We start from the raw sequence: 27,314 nt of genomic DNA on the forward strand, positions 1-27,314 counted from the left end.
ACATTTAAATATATTTGTATAATTATATATTTTTGCATACTATATATTTATACTGTATATTTAATTATACTGTATTACAACTTTTGAGAGGATCAGTATTTTCATTTTTTAAAACAGTCACATAATTGTTCTTGAATTTTTTTTCTGCCATTTCCCTATTCCTAAAATAATCACACAAAATCTGGACTGTATAAGATATATAGAAATATATTTTAATATTATAAAATCAATACATTAAAAATTGTAGTGACCAGGTGCAGAGTGGCTCTTTCCTGTAATCTCAATACTTTGGGAGGTCAAAGCAGGAGGATCTCTTGAGGCCAGAAGACAAGTCTGGGCAACACAGCAAAACCCTGTCTCTACAAAAAATAAAATAAAATTGCCTAGACATACTGGTATGTGCCTGTAGTCCTAGCACAGACCCAGGAGTTCAAGGGTCACGGTGAACTATGGTATGTTCGTGAAGGATACAGTGCCACCATACTCTAGTCTGGGTGACAGAGCAAGACCCTGTCTCTAAGGAAAAAAAAAAAAAACAAGCACACACATGTACACACAAACAACAATAAAAACCAGATGCTTGTCTACCGTTGAAAATGTAGAAGTTTTAGAAAATGGGAATGATATTTAAAGGAGAAAATTAAAGCCCCTTACTATTCTGCCACCCTGAGATAACAGCATAAGCATAGCGATGTGTTCTCTTTTAGCCTCTACTGTGTCTATATTTGTATCCTCACATTATCTGCATAAATACATATGTTTGCATATACATGTATATATAAGAAATATGGGGTCATACTGCCTCTGAAGTTCAGAATCCTGGTTTCTTTTTTCCTTCCCTCAAAATTATCATCAATAACTTTTTTCCATATCTTAAAATATCTTTCAAGGGCATATTCTTTAGTGACTAGATAGCATCCCATTGTGTATATATATATATCATAAATTATGTACAAAAGATGTCTATTTCTATATATTTAGGTTGTTTCCAAATTTTTACTGTAAAAAACACCTCTGGCTACCACCAGAATGAATCCAAAGGATTCATTTTTAATCCTTTCCTTAGAACAAGTTCCTAGAAGTGAAATTGCTAGTCAGTGAGCATGTATGGTTACTAGAAAGATATTGCTAAACTGCCCTCTGAAAAGTTTCCTTTGATGTTTCTGACCCCTTAGCCAGGGGTATGATAAAAAGAATAGCAACAATAAAAGAAAACCGAGAAACCTCTTTGTCACCTTGAGAGTTCAGGATATTATCTTATTCTTGGCTGTTTTATGAGAAAGGTTAAACATTTTTTGACATAGGTATTGTCCATGTGTATTTTGTGTGTCGAAATCGTTGATTCTGTTGTAATTGCATGTGAGTGGTACCCGCCTTATGTTTTATGAAGAAGAGAAACCAGTGGCAGCCCCTCACTGCAGGCTCCTCCTTGTTAATGGTGACACATGGTATTGACAAAGGAACTATGAAGGTTGACTCTTTAAGTAATAAGTGGAATAGATGATTCCTCGTTTGGGATGCGTATGGAGTGGTGGTTTTACTTATGTAGTTTACTGCTTTAAAAATATTAAAATAGAGGTACTATATTGATTTGCATTCCGAGTTCATAAGAAGTTAAGTATGGAGGGGCCTGTGTTAGTGTGTTTTCACTCTGCTGATAAAGACATCCCGGAGACTGGGCAATTTACAAAAGAAAGAGGTTTAATGAACTTACAGTTCCACGTGGCAGTCACATCGTACGTGGATGGCAGCAGGCAAAGAGAGCTTGTGCAGGGAACTCCCATTTTTAAAACCAGATATCATGAGACTTATTTACTATAATGAGAACAGCACAGGAAAGACCCACCCCCATGATTCAATTGCTTCCCACCAGGCTCCTCCCACGACACGTGGGAATTGTGGGGGTTACAAATCTCATTACAAAGTTGGTGGGAATACACCCAAACCGTATCAGGGCCCAAGCCCTATTTTCAGAGGAGACCCTTTTTTGGTGCTTCGTGCACTTTAACACTCTGTTTTTTGAATTGCCAAAAGCCTATAGAATACCTGGGTTAGTATCTAATTTTTGTTAAGTTTTAGATTCTTTTTGAGTTAATACTTTTAGATTTAAAAGAAAGAATGCTCCTCCTCATTCTCAAGAAGAACTTTACTCTTGAGCCTCAGCTCCCAGCTTAAGGGCTCTCCTGAACCTTTTTGAGTATACTAATATTATATATGTTGTGTGTGTGCGTGTGTGTGTGTGTGTGTGTGTATTTAAAGGCTGGATAATATTCCAGAGTAATGTCTGATCTAAGATAGTGTTTGAAATGGGGGCATTAACAAAGTTAGTTTTGCCTGCAGGGAATTTTTCTTATTTTCATCTACTAGCAAGATACTGGGGGATGATCTTTTTAGCTAATGTTAGTTGAGAAAATATCAGGGGCCTGGATAGCTCAGTCGGTAGAGCATCAGACTTTTAATCTGAGGGTCCAGGGTTCAAGTCCCTGTTTGGGCGGATGCTATTTGGCCGGGCGCGGTGGCTCAAGCCTGTTAATCCCAGCACTTTGGGAGGCCGAGACGGGCGGATCACGAGGTCAGGAGATCGACACTCCTGGCTAACATGGTGAAACCCTGTCTCTACTGAAAAAAATACAAAAACCTAGCCGGGTGCGGTGGCTGGCGGGCGCCTGTAGTCCCAGCTACTCAGGAGGCTGAGCCAGGAGAATGGCGCGAACCCGGGAGGCAGAGCTTGCAGTGAGCTGAGATCCCGCCACTGCACTCCAGCCTGGGCGATAGAGCGAGACTCCGTCTCAAAAAAAAAAAAAAAAGAAAATATGGTAGCACGAGTTTTGTTTTTTTCAAGTTACACCAAATACAGGAAGATGTTATTAAATTGTATTGTCTTCCTTACTTGTTGAATGTGCTTAAATCTTTTAGCTTAATGAAATATGAGGAGCGGGGAAGGCAGAGAGACTGCATGTGCACCCCCACTGAGCTCTCTCTGGAGCTGAATTCTCCTTAGGAGATCTGAATCAAAACATCCAAAATTGATTCTCTTCTTGAACAATAGTCCCACTCAAGACTCTGAAACACAGTTATGAAATATCTTGCTAGTTTCTTTGTGAGAGCATGAGGCCAGTTTTGGGAAAAATACAATTTTTTTTTCCCTAAGATTGTGGGCGTGGTGAAGAGTATGAGATTTGTATGTGTAGGGGTGGAGGTGGAAGGGATGAATAATATATTTTCTTTCTTTTCTACCTACTATTCATGTAAATGGAATCCCACAATATGTAGCTTTTTTGTGTCTCTCTTCTTCCACTCAATATATTGTTTTTGAGTCATTCAGGCTATTACATACTGGTTTAATGCCAGGTGAGATTCAGTTTTCTTTGTTCTCCTTTTAAGTCAGAGTTATTGAGGGATAATTTATTCAGTAAAATTTACCTTTTTTTTTTGATGTACAGTTCTTTAGTTTTGGCAGATGTAAACAGTCATGTAACCACCATCAAAATCAGGATACAGGCTATTTTCAGTTCTCCTAAAAGTTTTCTCTGGACAATGAGTTTTGCCTCTTTGACTAGTAGTTCTCAGTTGGTGGAGGATAATTGGTGGGGGAACGTGGTGAAAGTAAATCTAGGCTCATTGACATAAATCTCCACTAATCTCATTGAGTTAACTATTGGGATGATGCACTGATTCCTCGATGAGTGTATGCCTCCCCTTTGTGAATTGTATGTAAAGGAATGTCCCAGAAGAGAAAATACATCACAGATGCTCCCCTTAACGGGATTACCCTCGTTTATTAATCCAGGTGTGGTTAGTTCCAAAGGGTGAGCCAGGACCCCTCCCTGACAACAGAGTAAAGCTGGTACCCATCATTCTGAAATCCATCATGCCATCTTTCACTAGAAGCCAGGGATGGCCAGACCAAACAAGAAAGCCTTGCTCAAGAACACACGGGACCACAGATGAGAACAGGAGGCTGGAAACCCGTGTATTTTCTGATCATCGTTTCCAGTTTACAGCTATTATCCCAGGCCGATACTTAAATATGTGTTCTAAGTATAATACACACACACTCGGTTCACAAATTCCAATGGAAATCAAGAAAGGGTGTAATATTTTTAGTGAACTAAATTGATAAAGAAGTACTTTTTATGGTCTTAGCCCTCTACTATAGATGAAAAGGAAATAAAGAATACAAGAGGATTGCATTTTCATATGAATTTTTCCCAGTCTCTCATATGTATTCTCATATCCTCTTCACGTCTGTTTAATCACACTCCCCAAGATGTGGAAGGCTTGCGAAGAGCCACAAAATGAAGAGACTTAAGTAGCATGGGCTCCTCTGCCATCCAATGGTGCCAGGAACGTAGGGTGATGAGGATGTAAGAGGATGCAGTGGCAGTTTTCCCTCTTTTGCCTTCTTGGATTGCTATTTCCTTACCCCCTAGAGGAATATTTTCTATGTCTGATTGGATGAGGTGAAGAAAAGAAAATTGCATTTATTTGAAGCTTAAAGTTTTAGCCAGATGGGAGCCAGCTTAAGTTTCATTTGAATATAATTTTATTTTCTCCCCCTGTCACCCTCCTATGTTGAGTTGCCTCTGACAACTGATAAAATTCACATTTTCAAGCAAATCTAGGATTCAGATAAAAATATGCAGAGAGAGCACACAAATTAACTCATGTTCTCAAAGTTAAAAGGGTGAAATTGGAGTAACTTCACATAAGAAAATTTCAGCTTATGCTGGTAAGATGGATCAAAATAGAATATAACAATATTTTAGTTATAAAATTCTTCCAATTCTTAATTTTTAAGTCAGTAGGAACATTTTAGCAAAGTTGATTACTAATTCTGAGACCCATTTTCTCATTAACTTTTAGGATAAAATCGGAGATCAGTTCCATTTGAAACATCTCTTCCAAAGATTGAGCTGAAAGTGCTTGTTATGAAATAAATTATAAATTTGGGGCATGTTATGAGAAGTGAGACTTTAGAAATTTTAGCACCTATTAGTCATTCACTCTCCTTTGCTACAGTGAGGCACAATTTGAGAATTTCTCTTCTAGGGAATTTCTTAATTTTCATGTTTGCAGCTGCTAGAACTTTTCTGCTTTTAGTAACTCTGATTCTAGATTTTTTCCCCTGCCTCATAGATGAAGGGGTTGGGAAGTGATGGAGTGGAATTTGTTTTGACTTTATCAGACCAAGAATTAATTTACTAATTTGAGTGGTTTTCATCAAGAAACAGATTCTTTTCCTTCTAAATAGATCGCTTAAATCTATTTAGAGAGGGTCTTAGGACCAGACTTGCAAGGTGTAGATAAAGCACATTTTTTTAATGTCTCTAGTTAGACTTACTGGGAAAGTGGGGAGAGGCTTACTGGCCAACCCTGGGAGTAAATGGTAACCGTTTATTGCAGCTCTTAGTGATTTAGAATGGGAGTGGAGCTGTTCCCACCACTGGCAGGCTCCCAGAGAGCAGCAGCTGCAATCTTAGAGAAATGAAGGAGTGTCCTACTGTCAGGATAGAACCCTGACTCTTACCTGGAGAGATGAGGTATTTGGAGACATGTGACCAATCATTTCAAAATGAGGTCATTAACACTTTTATATTTTACTTGTAGAATTGTTACTTAAATTCAAACTGCTATTTTATAATTAGTTTGTATTAGCCACCTTTATATTTAAGATTTATAGCCTTCAGTAATTTGGGGGAGCATCTCATGACCTAGGAGTCGGGCTCATTACTATGTAATGTTTGTTTGTGGGGCCCAGACCTCCTAAAGGGGATTTCTGTAGGAATCCCTCAAGCTGTCTGTGCTTTAGTGAGCACCACTATCTCCCCTTTTGTAAACCAGTGTGAGCACTCCTTAGTTTCATTATATCATTAAATCGGGTAATGAACCAACCATAGTTCTCTCTACTCTCTCAGTTATATAAGTCTGAGACATTGCATGTTAATTTCTGAGCTACCTGTATCTTAAATGTTTTGTTCTTTTATGAAATTGATTTTCTTATTTGTGTTTTACTGAGGCATATACTAAAAGTCATCTGCCTTAACAGAGTGGGCCTCACAGGTATACTAGCAACTGCAATAAGAAGAGATGGGAGTATGTCCTGGGAATCACTGTTGACAATAGGTGTCATATACATTGGCCACTCTCAACTGTAACACTATCACATCTTAGTGGTCACAAATATTCTATTACTAAGAATAGGTAAAGTGCCAAAGGTTACAGGTGATTTCCTAGAGCAAGTTCAAGAATGTCTCTTTAACGTCACTCTCACTTGCTAACATACTGTACTTTCCTGAGATAGGGAGACTGGGATAGAGTTTCGCCCGGACAGCTGGGAACTGCCTTACTGCACAACCCATCTCGTGTCACCACAGCTTTCATTTAGGGCCTGCCTGGGAAAGGGATGAGGCATGTGAAATTTCCCATGTTTCAAAGTGGAGCGGGTGACCCACAGTCAGTTCCACTCGAGAGCAGTAGACGTGTGGCCATCTGTGCCTGCTATTACCTGTTGGTCTTCTCCATTCTCTTAGCCCAGTATTTGGTCTCTAATGTTCAAATGCAAATGTTCTGAGCACCTCCGTAATACTGAATTTTGGATTCTCATAACCCCAAGCAGAGTTCGAACTGTTTTATTTATAAGTGAGAATAGCCTGCCTAGAGTTTATATTTCAACTCATCTTTCTGAGATTTGTGAGTGACTCCAGTCCAAGAAGAGCCTTCAAGAACACATTCATTAGCCACATGACTTCATTTCCAAGAAGCTTTTTTTTAACCTTTATGGTGTTAATAACACAAAAATTCTGTCTTTTCAAAAAAAAAATTATGAGTTTCAAGCTGTTCCAGACGAACAATTTCTATTTCTAGTTTGTTAATTTTGTAGTTCTAAAGTTAATAGAGATAACTTAGAAACAAAGTTGTTGTAATGTTTTAAACATCTGAAGCCATTTCTGAAGTTATCTCTCTCAACATCTTTTCCTTAAACAAGGCTCCGCTTCTTTTCCTGATGATGAAGCAGATAACTTAATAGAATCATTAGAAAAGGAAGTATGGGAAGAAAATAAATATTTGTATATAATACAATAATTAGAATATGAAGTACAGGAAGAAAATACTTTGCATTTCTGTTGCTCTTTGTTGCACATATGTTTAGATATTTTGTTCATCACTGTACCTACTGACTAACAGACCTGAAAAGTAGTGAGATTCTCAGCAGGTATGTGCGGACTGGATACTTTTTTTCATGTTGATTTCTCACTTTTCTTTTCAGTTGAGATGGTGCCATAGCACCATGTGATCAGAATGTTTACTCTCAAAGCATCACGTCTGTAGATAAATGCTTGGGTTGCCTGCCACCCTCAGTAATCAGTGGCATCTATAAATTCAAGACCTTTACCTAAAAATGAATGGATGAGTTTCTGGAGAATACATGGATCCTGAGTTTTATGAGATCTTCTTTAAATTCTGACAAAGTTTGTCTCATAAATTCAGTGTGGAAAAAAATATTTCCTGCCCCAGAAGTTGCCCAGATAATTTACTCCTAAGTCCTTTTGATGAGTATCACTATCTAATCAGTCAAAAATCTTCTTGTAGGTTATCGTGACCCACTAGTTTTTATTAGCTGGGTAATGCAAGTGGATTTCCAAGTATCAGAGCAGATCAAAACATAGTGCCCTCAGTTTCTGTATTTTTAAAATTAATTTTGCTTTACCCTAAAACTGATGCGAGCTCCTGAGTTCAATGTTCTCTGTATCAATAGCTCTTTTATTTTATTTCTTAATTGGCAAATAATAATTGTACATATTCATGGAGAACACAGGGATGTTTTGATATATACTAGGTATAGTGGTTGAATCAGGATAATTAGCATATCCATCATCGCAGTCATTTATCATTTCTTTGTATTGGGAACATTCGATATTCTCCTTCCAACTATTTGAAACTATATATTAATACCACTGTCATCCTACAGTGGTATAGAACACTAGAACTCTTTGGGGCTCTTTGAGGCACAGAGGCCTACTGGCCTGTAGTCGCAGTGCCTTCTTTAGAGAATGACCCCAGAAGGCCTGGGTACTGGGTACCAAGGGACAACCCAGTGGCCACAGCCAGGAAGGGGCCTGCATCTGTGCTTGGAGAATCACTTCGTGCTGAGGAAGATTCAGTTTTGCCTCATTCTTGCCGTTGCCCTCAAATGACTAAATACTAGATTCAGAGAAGTAAGGCCATACAACCAGGCATAAGTGCTTGCATTAATGGACATGCCACACTCAGTGCCCTACAGTTTTGATTCTGCCTCTTCCTCACGTGATTGTGGCTTACCGCCTGCTGGCAAGTGTATTAGTCTGTTCTCATGCTGCTAATAAAGACATACCCGAGAGTGGGTAATTTATAAAGGAAAGAGGTTTAATTGACTCACAGTTCCACATGACTGGGGAGGCCTCACGATCATGGCTGAAGGTGAATAAGGAACAAAGTCACGTCTTTCATGGCAGCAGGCAAGAGGGCTTGTGCAGGGGAGCTCCCATTTATAAAACCATCAGATATTGTGAGACTTATTCACCACCATGAGAACAGTATGAGGGAAGCTGCCCCGTGATTCAGCTATCTCCACCTGGCCCTGCCGTTGACATGTGGGGATTATTACAGTTCAGAGTGAGATTTGGGTGAGGACACAGCCAAACCATATCAGTGAGTCGCAGATATAACTTTTCAGATTATTTCTTTTTCCCAGATTGCCTGAATGTTGTTAGGGCAGGCAGTGTCTCTACGGTTGTTTTGTTCCTCCAGTCTGCTAGCGTGAGTGTTTTCGTTTTCAAAATAGATACGTTCAGACAGAGAACCCAAAAAGAAAACCTATGCAGAGAAAATAAATTGGCACTTTTTTCCATGTGGGTTGGTGGTAAAGTTATGAGATGAGTTAAGATTGTCTCAAGAGAATTTGGAGTGGGAAGAACAGAGGTCCAGCATGCAAACCCATGGAAGACCTTCGTTTAAGGGCTTCTAGAGGAAGAGGAGGATGACCACATGAAGGAGTGACTTGAGGGGGAAGGGTAGAACCAGAAGATGTGGAGGCACCAGTGAATGCTGCGAAGAGTCAAGTTAGAAGAGGACTGAATTCTTTCCTGGAGGATATTGGAGTCCTTAGCTAGCACAGTTCTCATGGAGGGATGGAAGGAGATGGAAGGCAGAGTAGATGTCAGGCCTGGGGTGATGGAGACACTTCTTTTCAAGATAGTAGCCACAGGTGGGTGCATGCCTATAATCCCAGCTACTTAGCAGGCTGACGTGGGAGGATCCCTTGAGCCCAGTTCAAGACTAGCCTGGGCAACATAGAAAGACCCCCCCTCAGGGAAAAAAAAAAAAAGGTAGCCATGAAGGATAATGAAGAGATACGGCAAAAGCTGTTTGGGGTGGGAGGTAGAGGTGTGTGTTAGAAACCCGGCTGGGTTTTCATTTTGTTTTTGTTCATGGTAGTGTTTGGGAGTTTGTTTAAAGATGAAAGACACTCCAACATATATCACCGATGGACTAGAGCCAATTATTGTCAGCAAATTTGGTAGCCAGTCGTTAAACAGTGGGCAGCTTAGATTCAGCTATGGTGGGAATATTTACACCACAGAAACTGGCAAACACAACTAAGACCCCACCATCCCCACCAAAAGCTAGCTGTTAAACAGGTACCGCATACTGCTGAGTGTATCTGAATACAGATAGATGGAATCCATGGTAGGAGAGACGTGCAGGAGAGAGAGGAGACACTGCTGGAGCCTAGTGTCTGCAGATGGGGAAGGAGATAGGATCTGAGTACTTATGGGGAGATTGGCTTTTAAGAGCAGGAAGGATTTTAATAGGAGGGAAAGTAAGAAGGATGAGAGAGGAGAGAGCCAAGATTCATAATAACAGTGATAATTATCAAGACAAACATTTCTGAGTGCGTATTGTGTGCCAAACACTGTTCTGCAGGCTTTGCCTATATTACTTCCTGTAACAGCTACACCACTGAGGCAGGTGGCATCCTTGTGTCTTCATAGATGAGGAATCCAAGGCACAGAGGGGTGAAGTAGTTAGCCCAAGGCCCACTGACTGTCAAACCCGGAGCCAGGATTGGAACCTGATGATCTGATGCTCCAGCCCTCATACATAGTCCCCTGCAGTTTCTACTGCATCGCAGAAGATATGCAGATCCCAGGGCAGGAGCTCCCTGGGACACGAGCTCCCCACCAATTGTTCTATTTTCTCTATGAAGGATGCAACATCACCCTCCTAGCGTGAGGGCAGTCAATGAGCAAGGTTTAAAGACAGTAGAAAATGCATGAAATGATGCTGTGGAGCATGTGAGAGCAGGCCGACTAGAGGAACACGAGAAAATGCCCAGGCAGTGTCAAGGGCCCAGCTGATGGTTCAGATCCTGACTGCAGTGAGGCCATCTGGTGGGATTGTGTTCTCGCAGACACTCCCGCTGCTCCTTGTAGGCCCAGAGAAAGAAGCCCATGGGGCTCCTCTATGGTTAGGGCTATGACAAGTGGATGCGGCAGAAGATCCAAGGATGAAAGAATTTAGGAATTTAGGGAATTTGGTAGAAACAGCATGATTGTAATAATGGACCATGGAATCTGCATGGGAGAAAGAGGTTGTGGTGGCAGGAGGGGGCTGGTTGAACTTGCAGTTTTGACCAGGTTGAAGAACTACAGTAGTGTACTTACTACTTAAGGAGGTGGGAGAGGAGGCTGTCTTCAAAAACTTGAGTGTTGGAATGTGCTGATTCTGGTGATCGTGCATTTTCTCAATACTCTCAGCTCAAGGGTGACTGCGGAGGGAGAAAGCGGAGGGGTGAATCGGAGGAAGGGTCATTGGAGATGAGGCCAAGGGTCATACAAGTGGATTTAAAAGCAGCCCAGGATGATGGTAGAAGCTGTGATGAAGAGAAAGACTGTGGTCATGGCTTGAAAGCACTTACTATTAAATAATATGCCATCTGACTTCTGTGTCTATTGCTGACACTATAGAGAATGTTTTCAGTTTCGTTCCAAAACTCATTTGTTGTATTCATTAGGGAAGGAAAGTGTATGCCTGTTTACACTTTTTTAAACTTTGTTTAGTACTGACCGTAGGACCTTTTGTTCGTTTTTATTTTGAATATTTAGATTCCTTACTGAACCTGAAAATAAGTACCAGCATAGTAAAGAAATCTTCATTGGGTGAATTTTCACCAGGATTTAGCTAGTCATCAAAAGCTGCTTATTTATTTAAAATACAACCTACTCAGGTAATACAATCAGACTTGGTCCAGGCGTAAGCACCATTTGAATGACAATCATATAAGACTTGAAGCTTTACCTTTCACTTCAGTTTCAGATTTCGGTCCCCTTTTCTCTGTTGGTCTTTCATTGAATCATAAGAGAACTGGCATTTACAAGTAGTAGTAAGGGTCACCATGTGTATGGTGGCTTCTTTTCTTACGGGGAGGATTAAATAATTCACATCCTGGACCTCCATGTGTAGGGGAGCTGTGTCTGTTATTCTCTCTCTGATGCCTCTGGAATGTCTAGGCTCCCACTCACTGGGTTGTCAGCTGGTCAGGTCATACCAGTTGAAGGAAATGTCTCTTTTCCTGAAAAGCAGCCTGCAGTGAGCTGCTCATGCAAGTGTCTTTTCCTCTGGACCTCATCTTGAGGAGAGCTTGCTACTCAGTTAATACAAAGTTCGACCTAACTGGTTTCCCTTGCTCAGGGGCAGTGTTTCCTCATGTTCTAAGTGGGATTAATTTTCATAACTTAATTTACCAGGTCCAGGAGGCAAGCTGCAGTTGCTATGGGAACGGTAACTGAATTTCCTGGCTTTTGTACATTTAACACATCAACAGTGATGCTAAAGTGACATAAGTATTTATCCCTTTCCCCACTTTCATTTCCTTTTCCCTTTGTAGATGGATTACTGTTGGGGAAAGGAGAAAGAGGATTTAATTTCACAGCCCAGTTTATCTGATTAATGTGTCTTAATATACACTTGGTGAGTTATTTTCATGGTAGTTACATGTCTAAAGGATGCTCATGTCTAAACTACTTCCCACCTTTGGTGCTGGTTTTGACAGGCTTTCTGACATCCCAGAGATCTGTGTAAGAAATTTAGAGAGAAAAATGTTCATTCTCATAGCATTTATTGAACTTAACATTGGTTTTATGTACTTTGGTAAGTGAATTGCAAATTTAGAATGCTAGGCTCATTCCCATTTCTTCTTAATCACCATGAGTCATTCCTTCACTAACATTGAAGGGCCTATCAGATTAGGTATCTATGTACACACAGAGCGTGATTGTCAGAGAAATACTTGCATTGCATTTCCAGGCCACATAATCTTTAGCCTAACATTTGCATATTAATGGATAATTGTAAAACATTATGTAAATTATACATGGTGGTGAATATATTATCAAATCAAATGGCCTTTGGGGTAATTACAGGATGCTGCTGTGTCAACTAGGATGCTGCAGGTTGAATGCTGAACACTTCTCATAGAATGAAATATAACCCGGCCAGGGTTTATTTCTGTTGAAAGTCACGAGTTGCCTTTCAGTGTGACCCTCCATTTTTGTTAGATGAAGCACATTTGGGGCCACAGATTATTAGGAGTGAAAAGGATAAAATCCTGAATGAAAAATATTGAAATGTGGAAACCTTTTAGTTTGGCAATTACTCTAAATGTCTAAGTCATAAAGAAAACCCCATGAGTACTGATGCCATTCAGTGTATTTAATATAATTTGCTTATTGTTCTTTTTTTGTTTTTAAATAATCCATGCTCATTATAAAAGGCAGCAGACAGCACAGTCTCCTTAAGGTACCCCATTGCTAAATGACTTGATTCTTTTATCGGCTGCTTACGTGTCCCCTCCTTGAAGACCACTGGCTGATTTATCACTCTTCTCCACTAGTCCACCTCAATGTCTGGTTTGTATATGGTGGCCACAAAAGCACTGTGGAAGGTAAAAAGGACAGGTGGGAGTAAGGGAGGAAAGAGGTTGGGTCAGTAAGTGCTACCACCATGAGATTGAATTCTGGGCAACCCTAGTCACTTTGTTCCACTATTCGTTAGGCCTGCTGTATTCTTTGTTTCAATAAAGCTTCTCTCTAGAACATGTGTTTTGCATTAAGGAGATCTCTACTTTGTGGCTGTATCCAGTGCTTTGAAGGAAGGCTACCTCTGTGTAGAAACCCTTGGTTTTATACAGTAGAGCTGTGCCTTTCAAATCCCTTGTACCTTCAAAATGAAAGAAAACTACCTATTCTATTCGGCTCAATTCCATGTAAAATGACCCCCCCATCCCCATTAATCTGTTTCTGGTTCTCTGAGCACTCTGTTGTGTCAGTGACAAATGAAGGTAAAACAGTTTATGCCAAAGCAAACCTAAGGTTCTGACAGGTATCATCTTTGCAAAAGCAAAATATAAATGATAACCAAATTTGGCAAATTGAGAGTAGTCATTGACAGAAATAGTCATTCACATGTGTACTTGGAAATCGGAATCTTAGTCTGGGAGCCTCTGTGGACAGAAACCTTCTGTGTCTCTGTCCTCCTGTCTCCCCTCTGTGCCTCCCTCCTCTCCAGCCCATCACCAAATTGGGCCAGAATCAGGTGTCTTGGGACATTACCCCAAATTTTTGACATATTAATTAATTTACTTAGTTTATAGTGTAAATCAAACTTTTAAAAAGCCAAAGATCTAATATTTCATGGGCAGTAAAACTCAAAGGAATTATTGACTAAAATTTTTGTTTTCGTCACTTGGGTTTTTTGTTGTTTTTTATTTTATTTATTTTTTGACTTTTAGGTTCAGAGGGTATATGTGCAAATTTGTTACATGGGTAAATAGCATTTCACTGGGACTTGGTGTACCAGTGTCACCCAGATAGTGGGCATAGTACACGACAGTTAGATTTCAACCCTTGCCACCCTCTCTTCCCTCCTAGTAGTTCTCATTGTCTGTTATTCTCCTCTTTGTGTCCTTGTGTATCCAGTGTTTAGCTCCCACTTATAAGTGAGAACATGTAGTATTTAGTTTTCTGTTCCTGGGTTAATTCACTGAGGATACTGGCCTCCAGCTGCATCCATGTTGCTGCAAAGGACATGATTTCATTCTTTTATATAACTGTGTAGTATTCCATGGGTGTATGTGTTCGGCCAATTGTTTAAAATTCCATACACCCATTTCCAACCGAAAAGAACTATGTATGCCTCATTAAAAACAATTCTTCACTTTCTCAGTGCCAAGGCTGGAATTACATGATTAAACTTTCACTTTGCCTCCTGCTGGCTCTGTGACACCTGACAAGTTACTTAATTTAAGTTCTCTTTATAGAAGTGTGGGTAATAATTTTTACCTCATGGGACTGTTATGAAGGTCAGTGTGATCACAGATATGAAAGTCCCTAACAAAGGACCTAAAATAGTAGATGCTCAATCCACGTATTTCCTTGCAGGTATCTTGTTTCCATCCTCTTCCTGTGGTGGTATCACACAAACCTCTAAAAGTGATATTGTCAGAACTAAATGCCAACAGGTGGCCCATGTGTAGTTCTGTGCCTGCCCTTGGGCAAGTCATTTATTTATCATTCCTTTCCTTTTTCGCATTTCCAGCTCTGAGTGGTAATTTGGAGCCATTGGGATCTAATGAGAAAATGAAAGGCATTGTTACTGTTATTGCTCTGGTGCCATGAGGTCTCTGGTGGGAACATTTGAGAGAGGAAGACAATAATAAAGAAAAAAGAAACCTCCCTAGAATTCAGCTGTGCTGTCTGGGGCCTCCTGCACATGACTTCAAAGCTACGTTTCCTTAAGTGGCCATTAAAGTCTGAATCTCCTTCCCAGCTAAAAATAATTTCAAATGATTAACATAATAGTGAATCATTTTTGGCTCTGTGAGATATTATTGATGGCAGTTCATACTGAAAAGCAGTGAAACACAGAAGTGGCTTCTGTCACACAATGAAAGAGGAAAAATATAACAATAGTCCATAAAATAGTTTCTACTACACTATACTAGAAGATTGACGCACATAATATTAGTTTTCAGCAAGGATAAGTTATCTGATTTTATGATGTTCCCATAAAAGCTGATACATTGGCCCTAAACTTGCATTCCTGCCTTGAAATAATTTTAATCTTCCATTTTTGACAAGCACTGCAAAGGGTTGTGACTTGCTGGAACCCTGTTCCACAGAGCATCTGTCTGTAAAAGCCCCCACTGGAGTGATATTTTCCCTGGTGGATCAGAATTGCCTCCCCTGGGTTTATTTAAAATATTCATCAATATGGGGAATATATCGGAGTGAATATAAAGGAGCCATCTCAGGGTAGTTCACTGAGCACTGGAAACTATTCTAGCATGAAACTCTCATCTGAGACTCTAACCACAGGGAGACCTTTCCTTGCCTCAGGTGGCCCAAGTGGGACATCATGAGCCAATGGGATGCCTCATGTATGGCAATACTGTGCCTAATGGGTATGCACCCTTCCCCAACATCCCCCTTGATCATTTCTTGGGTGTCCCTGTGAAAGGAAGAAACCCATGATGGGTTCCAGAAATCTCTGAGAAATCCTTTTTGGGGTGTAGATGAAATCAGACTGCTGACTGTAGATTTTTGAAACATTTCACAATCTTTGAGGAATCCTTTAACCAAGTACTCTCAGATGAGGATATGGCCCATGTGGAATCAGGGACAGTTGGTTTCCTAGAAGTGTCTTCTAGGCTTCCCTTGTCCTGGGGTATCCCCAGGGCTTCCTGCATTGAGATGCTCTGGAGAAAAGGTCACATCACACTCTCACAGAAGGAATGGAGCCCTGATGGAACCTTCAGAAGGTATGCATTTACTCTCATGCAGACACAAAATCATTTCACATCAGTACCTCCAGTCAGTCTGATGAAAGCCTGGACAGATTCCCTTCTTTTCCTCACTCTTCTCTGCCCACTTCTGGTTGGCGTGTCCCCCCACCCCAGTGCAGCAGGAAGTGAAGGGACAGGGTAGGTGTGCCCTTGAGAGCAGGAGAGAGGTTGGTGCATGACCCTTGCCTTTTAGGTTTTTTAAGTGAATTTTAAAATTTACAATGAAAATATAAGCTAGCTAAAAAACCTCTCCTACGAGAGTGGGATTTTTTAAATTGTGCACCTCTGTTGCTGTGACTTGAGTGAAACATCCTAGAGAAGATGACTTAACATTTGTATGAAACCAGCCCACAGAATCGAAAACAGTGAGAAGGAGAAGGGACCTTAGCATTGACAGAGTCCAAGGAACTCTAGACTGAAGACCTTGCTAGCCTGGAGTGGAGTTTTCACTGTTCAGTAGCCAGTCATACAGTGTACACTGTGTGTGAGTGTACATGCATGCACTTACCTCTGTGAACACATGTGTGTGCCTGTGTAGAGTTGCCCTTTGTCTTTTCTTTGTGGCACTGAAGGAATAACCTTTTTCTGTAACCAGGTCCTGCCATCTTCTTTAGGGTTGATAACCCCTTGCTCTTTATTAAATGGTAGTAATGATATAAGAATTTTCAAATGGTGTTAGTTGACACAATAGGAAGTTGGTAATATTATGGCAATGCACAAATATAACAGAAAATGTTTTCTGATCTGAAAGTAGAGATCATTAACTAACTGAACTGCCAGTACTCACTCCCCTCTAAACTCAATTTTCAGAGGAAGCTTGGAAATGTGAAGAGAAATGTTCTCACTAATCAACCCAGAGGTCAATTCATGGTGGGCATGTGCTTGTGCGTGTGTGTGTGTGCCCACATGCACACATCTGCGTTGAAAAGGACAGACTAGTTTCTCCTCTACCAATGATGCTCTGAATTTGTTGGGCTAAGGTGGTGTTCCTGAGTTGGATAAAGCTTCTGTATCTTGGGGACATCTGAATGAAGGAGTAATGAAGGCCTTGTAAAGAACAAAGCTCATGAAAGAAGCTATTGTGTAGATTATTTCATGAGAACCTGATAGCTTAAGGGAAACTTGATGTAACTTCAAAATCATTTTCCCATTTTCTACCTAGAGTGACAGGTGGTAAGACACATGTACCCCACAAAGGGCAGGCTGTGCCTTCTGGAGATCACTAAGGGAGTCAGCCTTCTAATACTTGATTCTCCTTAATCCTATAAAGTTAGACATATTCCTAAATGGTTCTTAATTTTTTTTTCAAAACACATGACAACTGTGTACCACGATATCATTGATTTTAGCATGTTATATCAGAGTCAGGGTGTAAAGTCCAGCACAAATGTATTAAAGGAAAAAATAAGGTAAAACCTGCCATTGGTAATATAATTTCCCACAAAATGATTAGAATTTACTAATCTAATGTAAATTCTAATTTACACTAACTAATGTAACTAATAACTGTCTGGTTATATGTTTGTTTTCATTTATTTAACAATCATGTGTTAAGCACCCTTTTCCTCATCTTTTCTATATTATACCTAACCTACTAAAATATAATACATATATTTTGAGTATTTATGTGTAGGACATTTTTTATAAGACTTTTTACATTAACTATTTAATACTAAAGCCATCCTATGAAAAAGATACTATCTTCATTTCCATTTGACAGATGAGAGAACCTATTCAGAGGTGCAGTAACTGGCACAAGATGCCCCAGCTGAAAGGGGACCAAATAAGAGCCGGAACTCAGGACTCTGACTCCCAAGTCCCCCCCTGGACTCCACTGTTCTTGCCCTGAGTATATCATTGTATTTATCCTCCTGCCCTCTCCACCATCACATGCACACTCACACAAGGATGAAATAGGCTGTTTAGATGATAGACGTTGTCATCTGTTGGTGCCAGGGCACCTTTCCTCTTAGTGTTCAAAGGGACCCTGCCCTTGGTGCCTTTCAACCTGCTTTTCAAGTCAAATCTGTTTGCTTGGAAAGAACCAGAGGAAGAGTATGCTTCTTTAATTTTCCATGTCATCCTTTTCTTCTTCAAAAATTGATGGACGAAATAAACTCAGTTTGTGGTAGGGATGTCCTGTCCAGTTTTCTGACAGTCACTAACACTGCATTCTAATGGAGCATGATCCGGCTTAAGCTTGTTCCTAAGAGCTCTGCTTGGTCTGAGCCAGGAGGTTGCAGTAGGAATTCTAAAGGATGATGCTCCAAGAATTATTTATCTCATTGTGAACTGACATGTGAAAAGCTGACCCTGCCTGGTGCCCCTGTCAAGAAAGTCACTTAAAAGAAACTGCAACTGTTGTTGCTTTTTAATCACTGCATTTCTTCGCTCTTGGGTACATGACCTTGTAAAGAACTGGCTAGGGATCTATAGTCAATAAAATAGCTTGTGTTTATAAATCGCCTTTCCCCCAAAGTGTGAGAACGACTCAACAAATTTTACTAGAACTGAAATCGTCCTGAAATATTATTGAGGAAAGCCAGACCATTGTAAATTGTAAATTCTTTCTGGGTAGGATTCTGCCTTTACATTTCTTTTGTTCTTCCTAAGCATCAAATGTTTCTGAATGTTTTGTGATTAATTGGTTCCCAATTAAGGTTAAGTTGAATGCTAAATCTTAATGAATTATATGGAATAAAATATGAAAATTTAGGGCTGCCCTTTCAGCCGAGACTACAGGTAGGACATCTCCCTTAGAAAGATTGTGGCTGCCCACTGTACCTGGATGGCGCAACTCCAGGGTGCATGGCTGACATGGACAGTGAGGATGATGGTGCCCCCTAGAATTGGTACCACTCAACTGGATGCAGTGGTCCAGTTGTGGGTACTGCAGGACCCAAGACTTAACACAGATGTGGTGAGCATGTGTTGCCTAGAAGGTCTTTACCCTCAGAATTCAGGGAGGCAAAACCAATGAGAGATTTCCGCCCACAGGAGGGTAGAGCTAACATCCTCTTGAACATTGACTCACAAGCTGATTGGGGCAGATCCTGCAAAAAGTGACCACATTTCGTTGGTTCTTGGGAGGATATTTGGGTAGTTGAGTGTGGAAGGGGTTAGGTATCTTGACTACTACAACTTTGATTCTAGATTTACACACATACTTGAAAGTCTGAAGTTTGCATAATTATGGACCCAGGAGTCTTTGTTTGTCTCCTGCTATAGTCTCATTTGCCAAAAGATGAAGAAATTGAGGTTCACAAAGGGAAATTAGCCTGCCCAAATATACAGGACTCCTAAGTTGTAGAGATGGCATTCACCCAAATCTTTAAAGCCTATGTTCTTCACCGTATATTTTGCTGCTTCTAGTTTGGATAGTATCTTTACTATAAATGTCTCAGCTCTTTGTTTCTTGTTATTTCTGTATCTGCATCCACTGGTCACAGAAGCCATGTGCACATATTTATTTTAATGTCCAGTGTTTATGTTGCAGGACAAGTCACAACCGCTTTTTGACATGGCTGACAGGGAAACATGGATGTAGTGGGAAAGCTAAATGATAAGCTTCTTAGAAATCTGTTCCCTGGGTGATGGAATATGCTCAGTGCTGTTGTTTTTGAGCAGTAGCATTCCTGCTAAGACAAGAAATGCAATACATATGCTAATATGTGCATGAATGGTTGGAAAGATGTTTGAATCAAAGAAGCTTGTCTGTTTCACATTTACAGCCAATGGAAAATGAAATTTTTGTAGCAGGTTTTCAATGAAGTTGGGAGAGGTGCCAGAAACTGGAGATTGCTACATAGTAGTGCCTTCCTCTGAGTTACTGTAGGCATGCATGCTATCTCTACAAGGGGTTGGGTAAAATGTCTGCCAACTTTGAAACCCAGATTCTCTAAAATACTACATGAATTAGATCTCTCATATACGTTGAGTGTAGTATGAACAAATACAAGTTCTTAAATTTACCTTGCATTGTGATTATACAAAATGCTAAAAAACTTCACATTTTTCTCAAGACTTCCTTAAAATATTTAACAAAACATTAGTACATTTCACCTGTTATTACTAATCCCAAAGCAAAATGGCCCCTTGAAACTGTGTACTTCTTTATGATAGCACACATCACCTTCTTCTTGCAGTGCCATTCTTACGCTCATAACCAATTTCCCATTCTTCCAGATCTTTGAAAATACAGGCCATGTCTTATGCATCTTCTCATCTTCTTGGTAGGCCATTAGTCAGTGTATGCTAAGGGGCTGAGGGTGAATCTCATCATCACAGTCTTTAAAAGTAGATTCTGAAACTGTTGCCACTGACATCTTTTAATGGATTTTGGAAAAGACTAGGTTTTAATGATTAAAAGAGAAAGTAACAAATACTTGGAACCATTTTAGATTTACTAAATTTAATTTCTATCAGAAATAACTTTTTATGTCATAAATATTAAATTACACAGGTATCCTAAATATAGTATCTAGGTTCTAGCTTAAGGACATGTTTATAGATTTCTGATAATCATTTCCGTGGAGGGAGCATGAGTCTATCCTTAGTTGTGTGTTTTTTGAAGATTTGAATCCATAATCTGAATAAAGGAATGCAAATTATACTATCAGACTTTTCAGGATACCCCAAACCAAGAGGAGTACTTATTTCATAATTAAAGATTTTTTAATGTTCTAGTAGACTGAAACCATGGGAGAAATATCAAGATTTGTTTAACTTGATATAATTCTGTACTTAATCATTTGCACGTTGCATACATGTAGAACTGAAGAGACTTTGATCAATAACCCGAAGTGAAAGGACTTGAGCATTTTTGTTGACAACCCTGTCAATCTAAGCCATTAAATGACTGCTAAGTAAAACCAGTGCAGTATGCAGCTATACTCACAAGAATATAGTTTCCAGATCCCAGGAGGGAGTTAATAGTCCTGTGATAAATATGCTTGCCTCAGATCATACCTGGAATATTAGGAATCATTCTGTGGCACAAGAGCACATCCAGAAGAAGGTAATGATGTCTGGAAGCAACAGTCGATGAAATGGGGTATGATTAGCCTTGAGTAGGGAAGTTTAAGAGGAAACATGTGAACTCTCTTCAAGTATTTCAATAATCATCGAGTGAAAAGATATTTGACTTACTGCATATAACTGTAGGAGATAAATCAAGAGCAATGTTTGGAATTGTTAGGAAAGCAGACAATAGTCTTTTGTTGGTGGTGGTGGTGTGTGTGTGTGTGTGCATGCGCTTGTGTGTGTGTGTGTGCTTGTGTTTTAACAAATGAAAATGTCCTGCAAAGTTGTGGGGCACTTCTCTTGGTGTAACCAAAATTACATGGCAATCTTTCATGGGCGTTGCTATGATTGAAGTTAGAGTTTCCTTTTTGTCTTTTGATTTTTTGGCCATGTGCATATGTACTAACTTCTCACAAAATAACCTAAAGAAAGACTTTTTTTTAATGTGTTTTGTCCAAGTCTGGAAATGAATGCAGATTCTTAGAGGAATATTCTGACAAAAGTACTTTCAAGGATATAAAATCAGAGAACTGGATTCTTTCTGCCTGACACCCACCCAACCCCAGGACATCTGCTCAACATTCTGTAAATCACAGACGCTGCTATCAGGCTTTCTTTATGGAAGAGACAGATTGCATCATTAGGGAGCCTCAGACAAACAGGACCTGGGGGTTTGGTGCTCTCCTTGGTGCTGAACTGAGGCTGGGCCTTCAGGCTTCCTCCCAGGCTAAGGTTGTCCCTAACCTTATCCCTACCCTGCAGCAATTCAGGTTGCACCTCTTGCCTGTTGATCTGATAATTTTGCTGCCTTTGCTAAATCCAACTGGTACCGTGACTACTTTGATTTCTCATTCACTGACCTCTCTCTCAAGAAAGATGAGTTATGAAAGAGGTTTGAGATTTGGATAAGGAACTGTGTAGCAGGTAAAACATCACATTCATAGATCTATATTGGCTTATTAAACAATTGCATCTTCTATAACTTCCAGAGTCATCCCATGGTATAGATCCATTGAATCTTAGTAGACTTAGATATGAAGGCAAATATTGGATATGGTGGGTTGCAGCCTGAAAAAGAGGGCCTTAAGGGTTCAATGAGAGCTCTGATAGAATAGATATAAAAGTTGGAATTTTTTATGTTTTTTATTTCTCTCATACATACAAAGCACTGTTATTGATGACTGGAGATAGCAGTTCTTTAAATTAACATGACTTTGCATGAAATGAAATAGCTTTGAGTAAATGTCACCAAATGACAACAGGAAGAACTACTTTAATGGAATAACTTGACAACAAAAGCGGAGATTGGATGAACTTGGCCTGTCCAGAGTAGGCCGTCATATTCTCCTGACGAGAGGAGAACACTGCTGGGCTAGCAGGGAAAGGTGCTTCTGCTCTTCTGTGGGGTCTCAACAGACAGAAATTCACTGGTGTGAGCCTTGCTCCCCAAGAACCCAGGCAACTGGGATTGAGCAAAGTGAAAGGATCTTGGAGATCTCAGAATTAAAAGGAAGAAAAAGAGATGCTAAAGGCAAAGAAAAACATGGATCATATGGGAATGAAAGGTCTGAGAACCTCTGCTGTTTAATGACAGTTTTTATAAAAACCTGCACAGAAGACAAACCATTTAAGGTTCATAAATTATATAGCCAGATTTTAATGGCAAATTCCTTGAAGAAAGGATTCATTTAAAGTAGCTCACTAGTTGTAATTTATAGAACAGTGTTACACCCATTTATGTAGTTAGTAAATGCGTTCCAAGGTTCATGTGAATTTTGCAGAATGAGAAAAAAAAAAAAACTTTAAGTATAAGGGTAAATAAAAACAAGGTTTCAAGAAATATAGCAAGTGAAACATTTAATCCTCAGAATTCAGCAAGTGAGATTCTGTGATTAATATTTCATAGAAAGAACTTGGAAAGTGAAATAATTCATACTGTCTCATAATTTAAGCCAGTCTTTTAACATCTGGTCAAACTCAAGTTCAGATTTATTAGTCTTACAAAAATTATCCAAATTAGAAAGAGTCACTAAAGAAGCAGCCCATTTATTGAATAGTTTAAAACCTTTATTTCCTGAGTAAAATATTTTTCAGAGCTAAAGTGACCCAGTGTACATTATTTGCAAAGCTCTTATTATCATATCTCACCCAGCAGGCCTAAGAGGCCAAGTAGACACAGTTCAGTTTTTATCACTTCTCATTTCTTTTAGCACTGCAGTTCTTTCCAAAGTTTTGATGCTACTTATATCTGTTCTGAAAGAAAACAGTATCCAGTCATTTGTTTCACAGAATGGCTCAGAACAATTACTATGCATTTACCCAAAGAAGAAGGAAGCTGAACATGTCAAAGAAAGAATTTTTATGGGAAATACCACCATTTATGGCAGGGCATCCTGCCTGAAACCCTTAGAGTAAACCATGATGCCTTCCATATGTGTTACCTTCTGTGGTTAAATTGTCTCCTTGGATGGTCATTAACCTTGGTTGGAGCAGACTAAATATTAGCAACAAATGTTTGACATGTCTTTCACTGAAGTGCAGATAAGGTTGTGATTTAAAAAACAAACAAACAAACAAAAAAAAACCTTTGAACTTGGCTTCTACATCTATCAAATAGGGTTTTAGGTTTTTTTTGTTTTTTTTTTTTTGTAATTGTATGTATTTAAGGTGTACCACATGATGGTTTGAAATACATATACATAGTGAAATGATTTCTACAGTCAAGCCAGTTTGGCTTATTTCACATAGTTGCCGTGTGTGTGTGTGTTAAGAGCACCTAAAATCTACCCTCTTAGCAAATTTCCAGCATACAGTACAATATTATTGACAATAGTCCCCATGCTGCTTTTTAGGTCCCCAGACTTGCATGCACTGCCTTGCGGAGTTGTTGTAAGGCTTGTGCACCATAGCAGAGGAACAGTCAATTCTTGGTTTTCTTTCAAGGCTATGATTTGCACTATTAAGAAATAGAACTGGGGGCCAGGCATGGTGACTCACGCCTGTAATCCCAGCACTTTGGTAGGCCAAGGAATCCCAACACTTTGAGCTCAGGAGTTCAAGGTCAGCCTGGAAAACATGGCAAAACCCCATCTCTACTAGAAATACAGAAACTTAGCTGGGTGTGGTGACGTGTTGTCTCAGCTACTTGGGAGGCTGGGGCACCAGAATTGCTTGAGCCTGGGAGGCAGCGTTTGCAGTGAGCCAAGATTGCACCACTGCACTCTAACCTGGGCAATAGGGCAAGACTCTGTCTCAAAAAACAAACAAAAAAAGAGGCTGGACGCGGTGGCTCACACCTGTAATCCAAGCACTTTCAGAGGCTGAGGCAGGCAGATCACCTGAGGTCGGGAGTTTGAGACCAGCCTGACCAACAAGGAGAAACCCTGTCTCTACTAAAAATACAAAAAAAAAAAAAAAAAAAAAAATTAGCCAGGCATGACAGCACATGCCTGTAATCCCAGCTACTCGGAAGGTTGAGGCAGAATAATTGCTTGAACCTGGGAGTCGGAGGTTGTGGTGAGCTGAGATCATGCCATTGCACTCCAGCCTGGGCAACAAGAGCAATGCGTTTTTCATCTCTTAAACACTTGGATATCATTTGCCTCTGGAAGTCTTCCACCTTCATAGGAAATCTGTGACAGACTCCTCTCCTCCTGAAGAAAGCCTGCAGAGAGCAGCTTTCTTTGAATCCTGTGAACGAATATGACACAAAAAAGGCTTCTGACCTGAGCCTCTGGTTTATCTAGTTGTCCTAGAGAGATGGATATAGCAGGCTCCCAAGAAGAAGCCACATTTGGGGCAGAGCAGCTCTGCACCTTTCACATTTTTGCCCGTGGTTTTCTTTGGAAGGGAAAAGCTGAAATGCGAAAGGAGAAGAGAGCTGGGCGCATCACATAGTTTTAATTGGTTTCAAAGGGTCACCAAGCAGAATCCTTTCTGCAGCAAAATAGCCTTTCCTTGGGAGCTGATGTGATCAGAGAAGAATCCCAGCCCAAGAGCTGAACCGGGGGCCCTTTGGGGGAAAGGGCCTGGGGAGTCCCAAGCGGCACTGTCCCTGCTTAGGCTGCAGGCAGTGACCCTCTCCCCACACCCGACTCAGAGCCAGCTGTGTCCTGAGTCCAAGGTGGTACATTAGGCGCTTAATGTTTATTCGTTAACAAGACAAACGTAACAGGGTGGTCTCTCTTAAAACACGCTCTTCCCATTCCAGTGGGAAGACAGAAAAAACAACTTAAAAAGAAATTAAATAATTAAAAATTCTACCAAGTTATGAATTGAAAGGAAAGCAAGGGCTTGCTTTCCCAGTGGGTCTCCCTCACCACGTTACTTCCCCTAAACTCATTGGGAATAGCCATTTCCATTCCGTTTTCATGTCTGTGAAAGAGATAAAAAGCTGCCCATGTCAAGAAATGTAATTCAAGCCCTTCCAGCAAATATAGGATATTCTGAGTCAACTGAACTTTAACTATCCAAACAGGTTACTGCAGGTACCTAGGCCCTGTTTTTAAGTCTTTCAAAGGACATAGGCTATGTGATTTTGAGCTGAGGTAATACATAGGAAAACATCTTGAAAATGTTAAAGGAATCACTCTGACGACTGTCTCATGAAACATGTTTAAATAAGTGTTCAGGCTCTTTCCATGAGAACACTGAAATATACATCGTTTACTTGTTTGGTTTATTTGCCATGAATAAAATAAACGATGAATTTCTCATCCATGTTTTTGCTTTAGAGTTGCCTGTGGGCTGGATGGGGAACAGATCTCAAAACAGAGGCTTCCATTCTCTAGTACCAAGGAGTCAGAGTCTTGTTCAGCATTTCAAGTCACAGAATAGTCATAATGATTATGCAAATGCACAGGAATCTTCTTGCATTTGCTGTCTTATGAAAGAATTGGAATCAGTTCTATAATGCAACTGGTTGCTTTATTTTTTATAATTTAAGGAAATTTATTTTATAAGTATGTAATTGATAAAATCGATTTTTATGCTAGATTTTAGTGTGTAAATTAGTGACTCTTAGTGAGTGTTGGTTTTGTGCCCCAGGGCACATTTGGCAGTGTCTGGAGACATTTTTGGTTGTCACAACTTTGGGGGTGCTACTGGCATTCAGTGGGGAGAGGCCAGGGATGCTGCTGAATACCCTTCATTGCACAGGACAGCCTCCCTCTCAACAAAGAATTAACCAGCCCCAGACGCTAATAGTACTGATGTTGAGAAACCCTAGCTTAAATCAATACTGTTTTGTTATAAATTTCAAGATGTGAAGATTTAGTTCTACAAGGCAAACCAATGATTTATGATAAGAGTGGAATGATTTTTCAGATAAACCATGATTGTAAATATTTAAGGTACTGACATATTCTAATCAAAGAAAGCAGGGTTTTTTTTAATTTTAAAATACTTTTTTTCAAAAAAAACTATCACAATTTTTTTTACTAGGAAGATTGGGAAAGAGAAAACTAGTCTGTACTGTATGAATTCTTTCCTGGAGATACTTATCTGATAGGACCAACTGAATGCACAAATATCTCTTGCTGACAAAAGATAACTTCATTTATGTACTAAAATTATATACTTTATTTAGAGAAAAGCCTTTCCAATACATATACAGCCTGTTTAGCCACAATTCAGACACATTTGTAGTGACAAGCCATGGTTACGCTTTATGATATTTAACTAGAATAAGCTCAACAATCCAGTCAGGAAAAGAGGTGGTAACTGTGTTGCAGCCAGAATTTCCTGATTCAGAAAGATCTGGAATGTTAATGTATTGATTCTATGGGGAGCAGGTGACACCGGAGTAGCGTCATTAGTCCACCCTTACATATCTCATGTGCTTGTAAGCCGAAATGATCCCAGCCTTAACTGGGGCCAGGTTGTCATGTCTGTCCAGTTTTGAACCTGAACCCACTTTTGTGGTCAGCCCAACTGTCTTGCTTAGGTGTTTCAAAGCAAACACCAGCTATAGAGAGAGAAGGAAAGGCTGAGACAGGAAGGAACACCGATTAATGAACTATTTTTGATTTAGCAAGCTATTCATTAAATTGGCCTATAAAATGAAATGCCAGGTCATTTGTATTCAACAAATACGTATTACAGACAAAGCGCTATAGGTTGGGGACAGAAAGGTAAGCCAGCCATAGATAGCTCTGTGCCTCTACACATTCATTTTGGTTCAGCTCTTTCTCTTTCTCCTTTGTAAGTTAAATAAGCAACAACAGTGACTACCTGAGACCAACTATGACATCTTTCTAAAAAGTATAATATTTGGAAAATTATGATCCTAAATCATGATTTTCTTATTGGTGAATCTGGCTTGTAAACATAGAAGGAAAATTTCTATTTCATTAGCAAGCACATAGTGAGTTGTTCCAGTGTCTCCCAGTGCCTTCCACAAGCTTGAAAA

General features: G+C 39.8%; 1 protein-coding gene and 1 non-coding gene across 2 annotated transcripts in view; both read left to right on the forward strand.

Annotated features, from left to right (window-relative positions):
• The window catches only part of ELMO1 (engulfment and cell motility 1), a 588,614-nt gene that overhangs the window by 370,897 nt on the left and 190,403 nt on the right, over positions 1-27,314 (forward strand). The window lies entirely within an intron of this gene.
• TRNAK-UUU (transfer RNA lysine (anticodon UUU)) lies at positions 2,422-2,494 on the forward strand. The gene has a single exon. It is a non-coding gene; the product is annotated as a tRNA-Lys (tRNA).

Source organism: Rhinopithecus bieti, unplaced genomic scaffold (assembly GCF_001698545.2).
Source record: "Rhinopithecus bieti isolate Rb0 unplaced genomic scaffold, ASM169854v2 scaffold_51732, whole genome shotgun sequence".
NCBI lineage: Eukaryota > Metazoa > Chordata > Mammalia > Primates > Cercopithecidae > Rhinopithecus > Rhinopithecus bieti.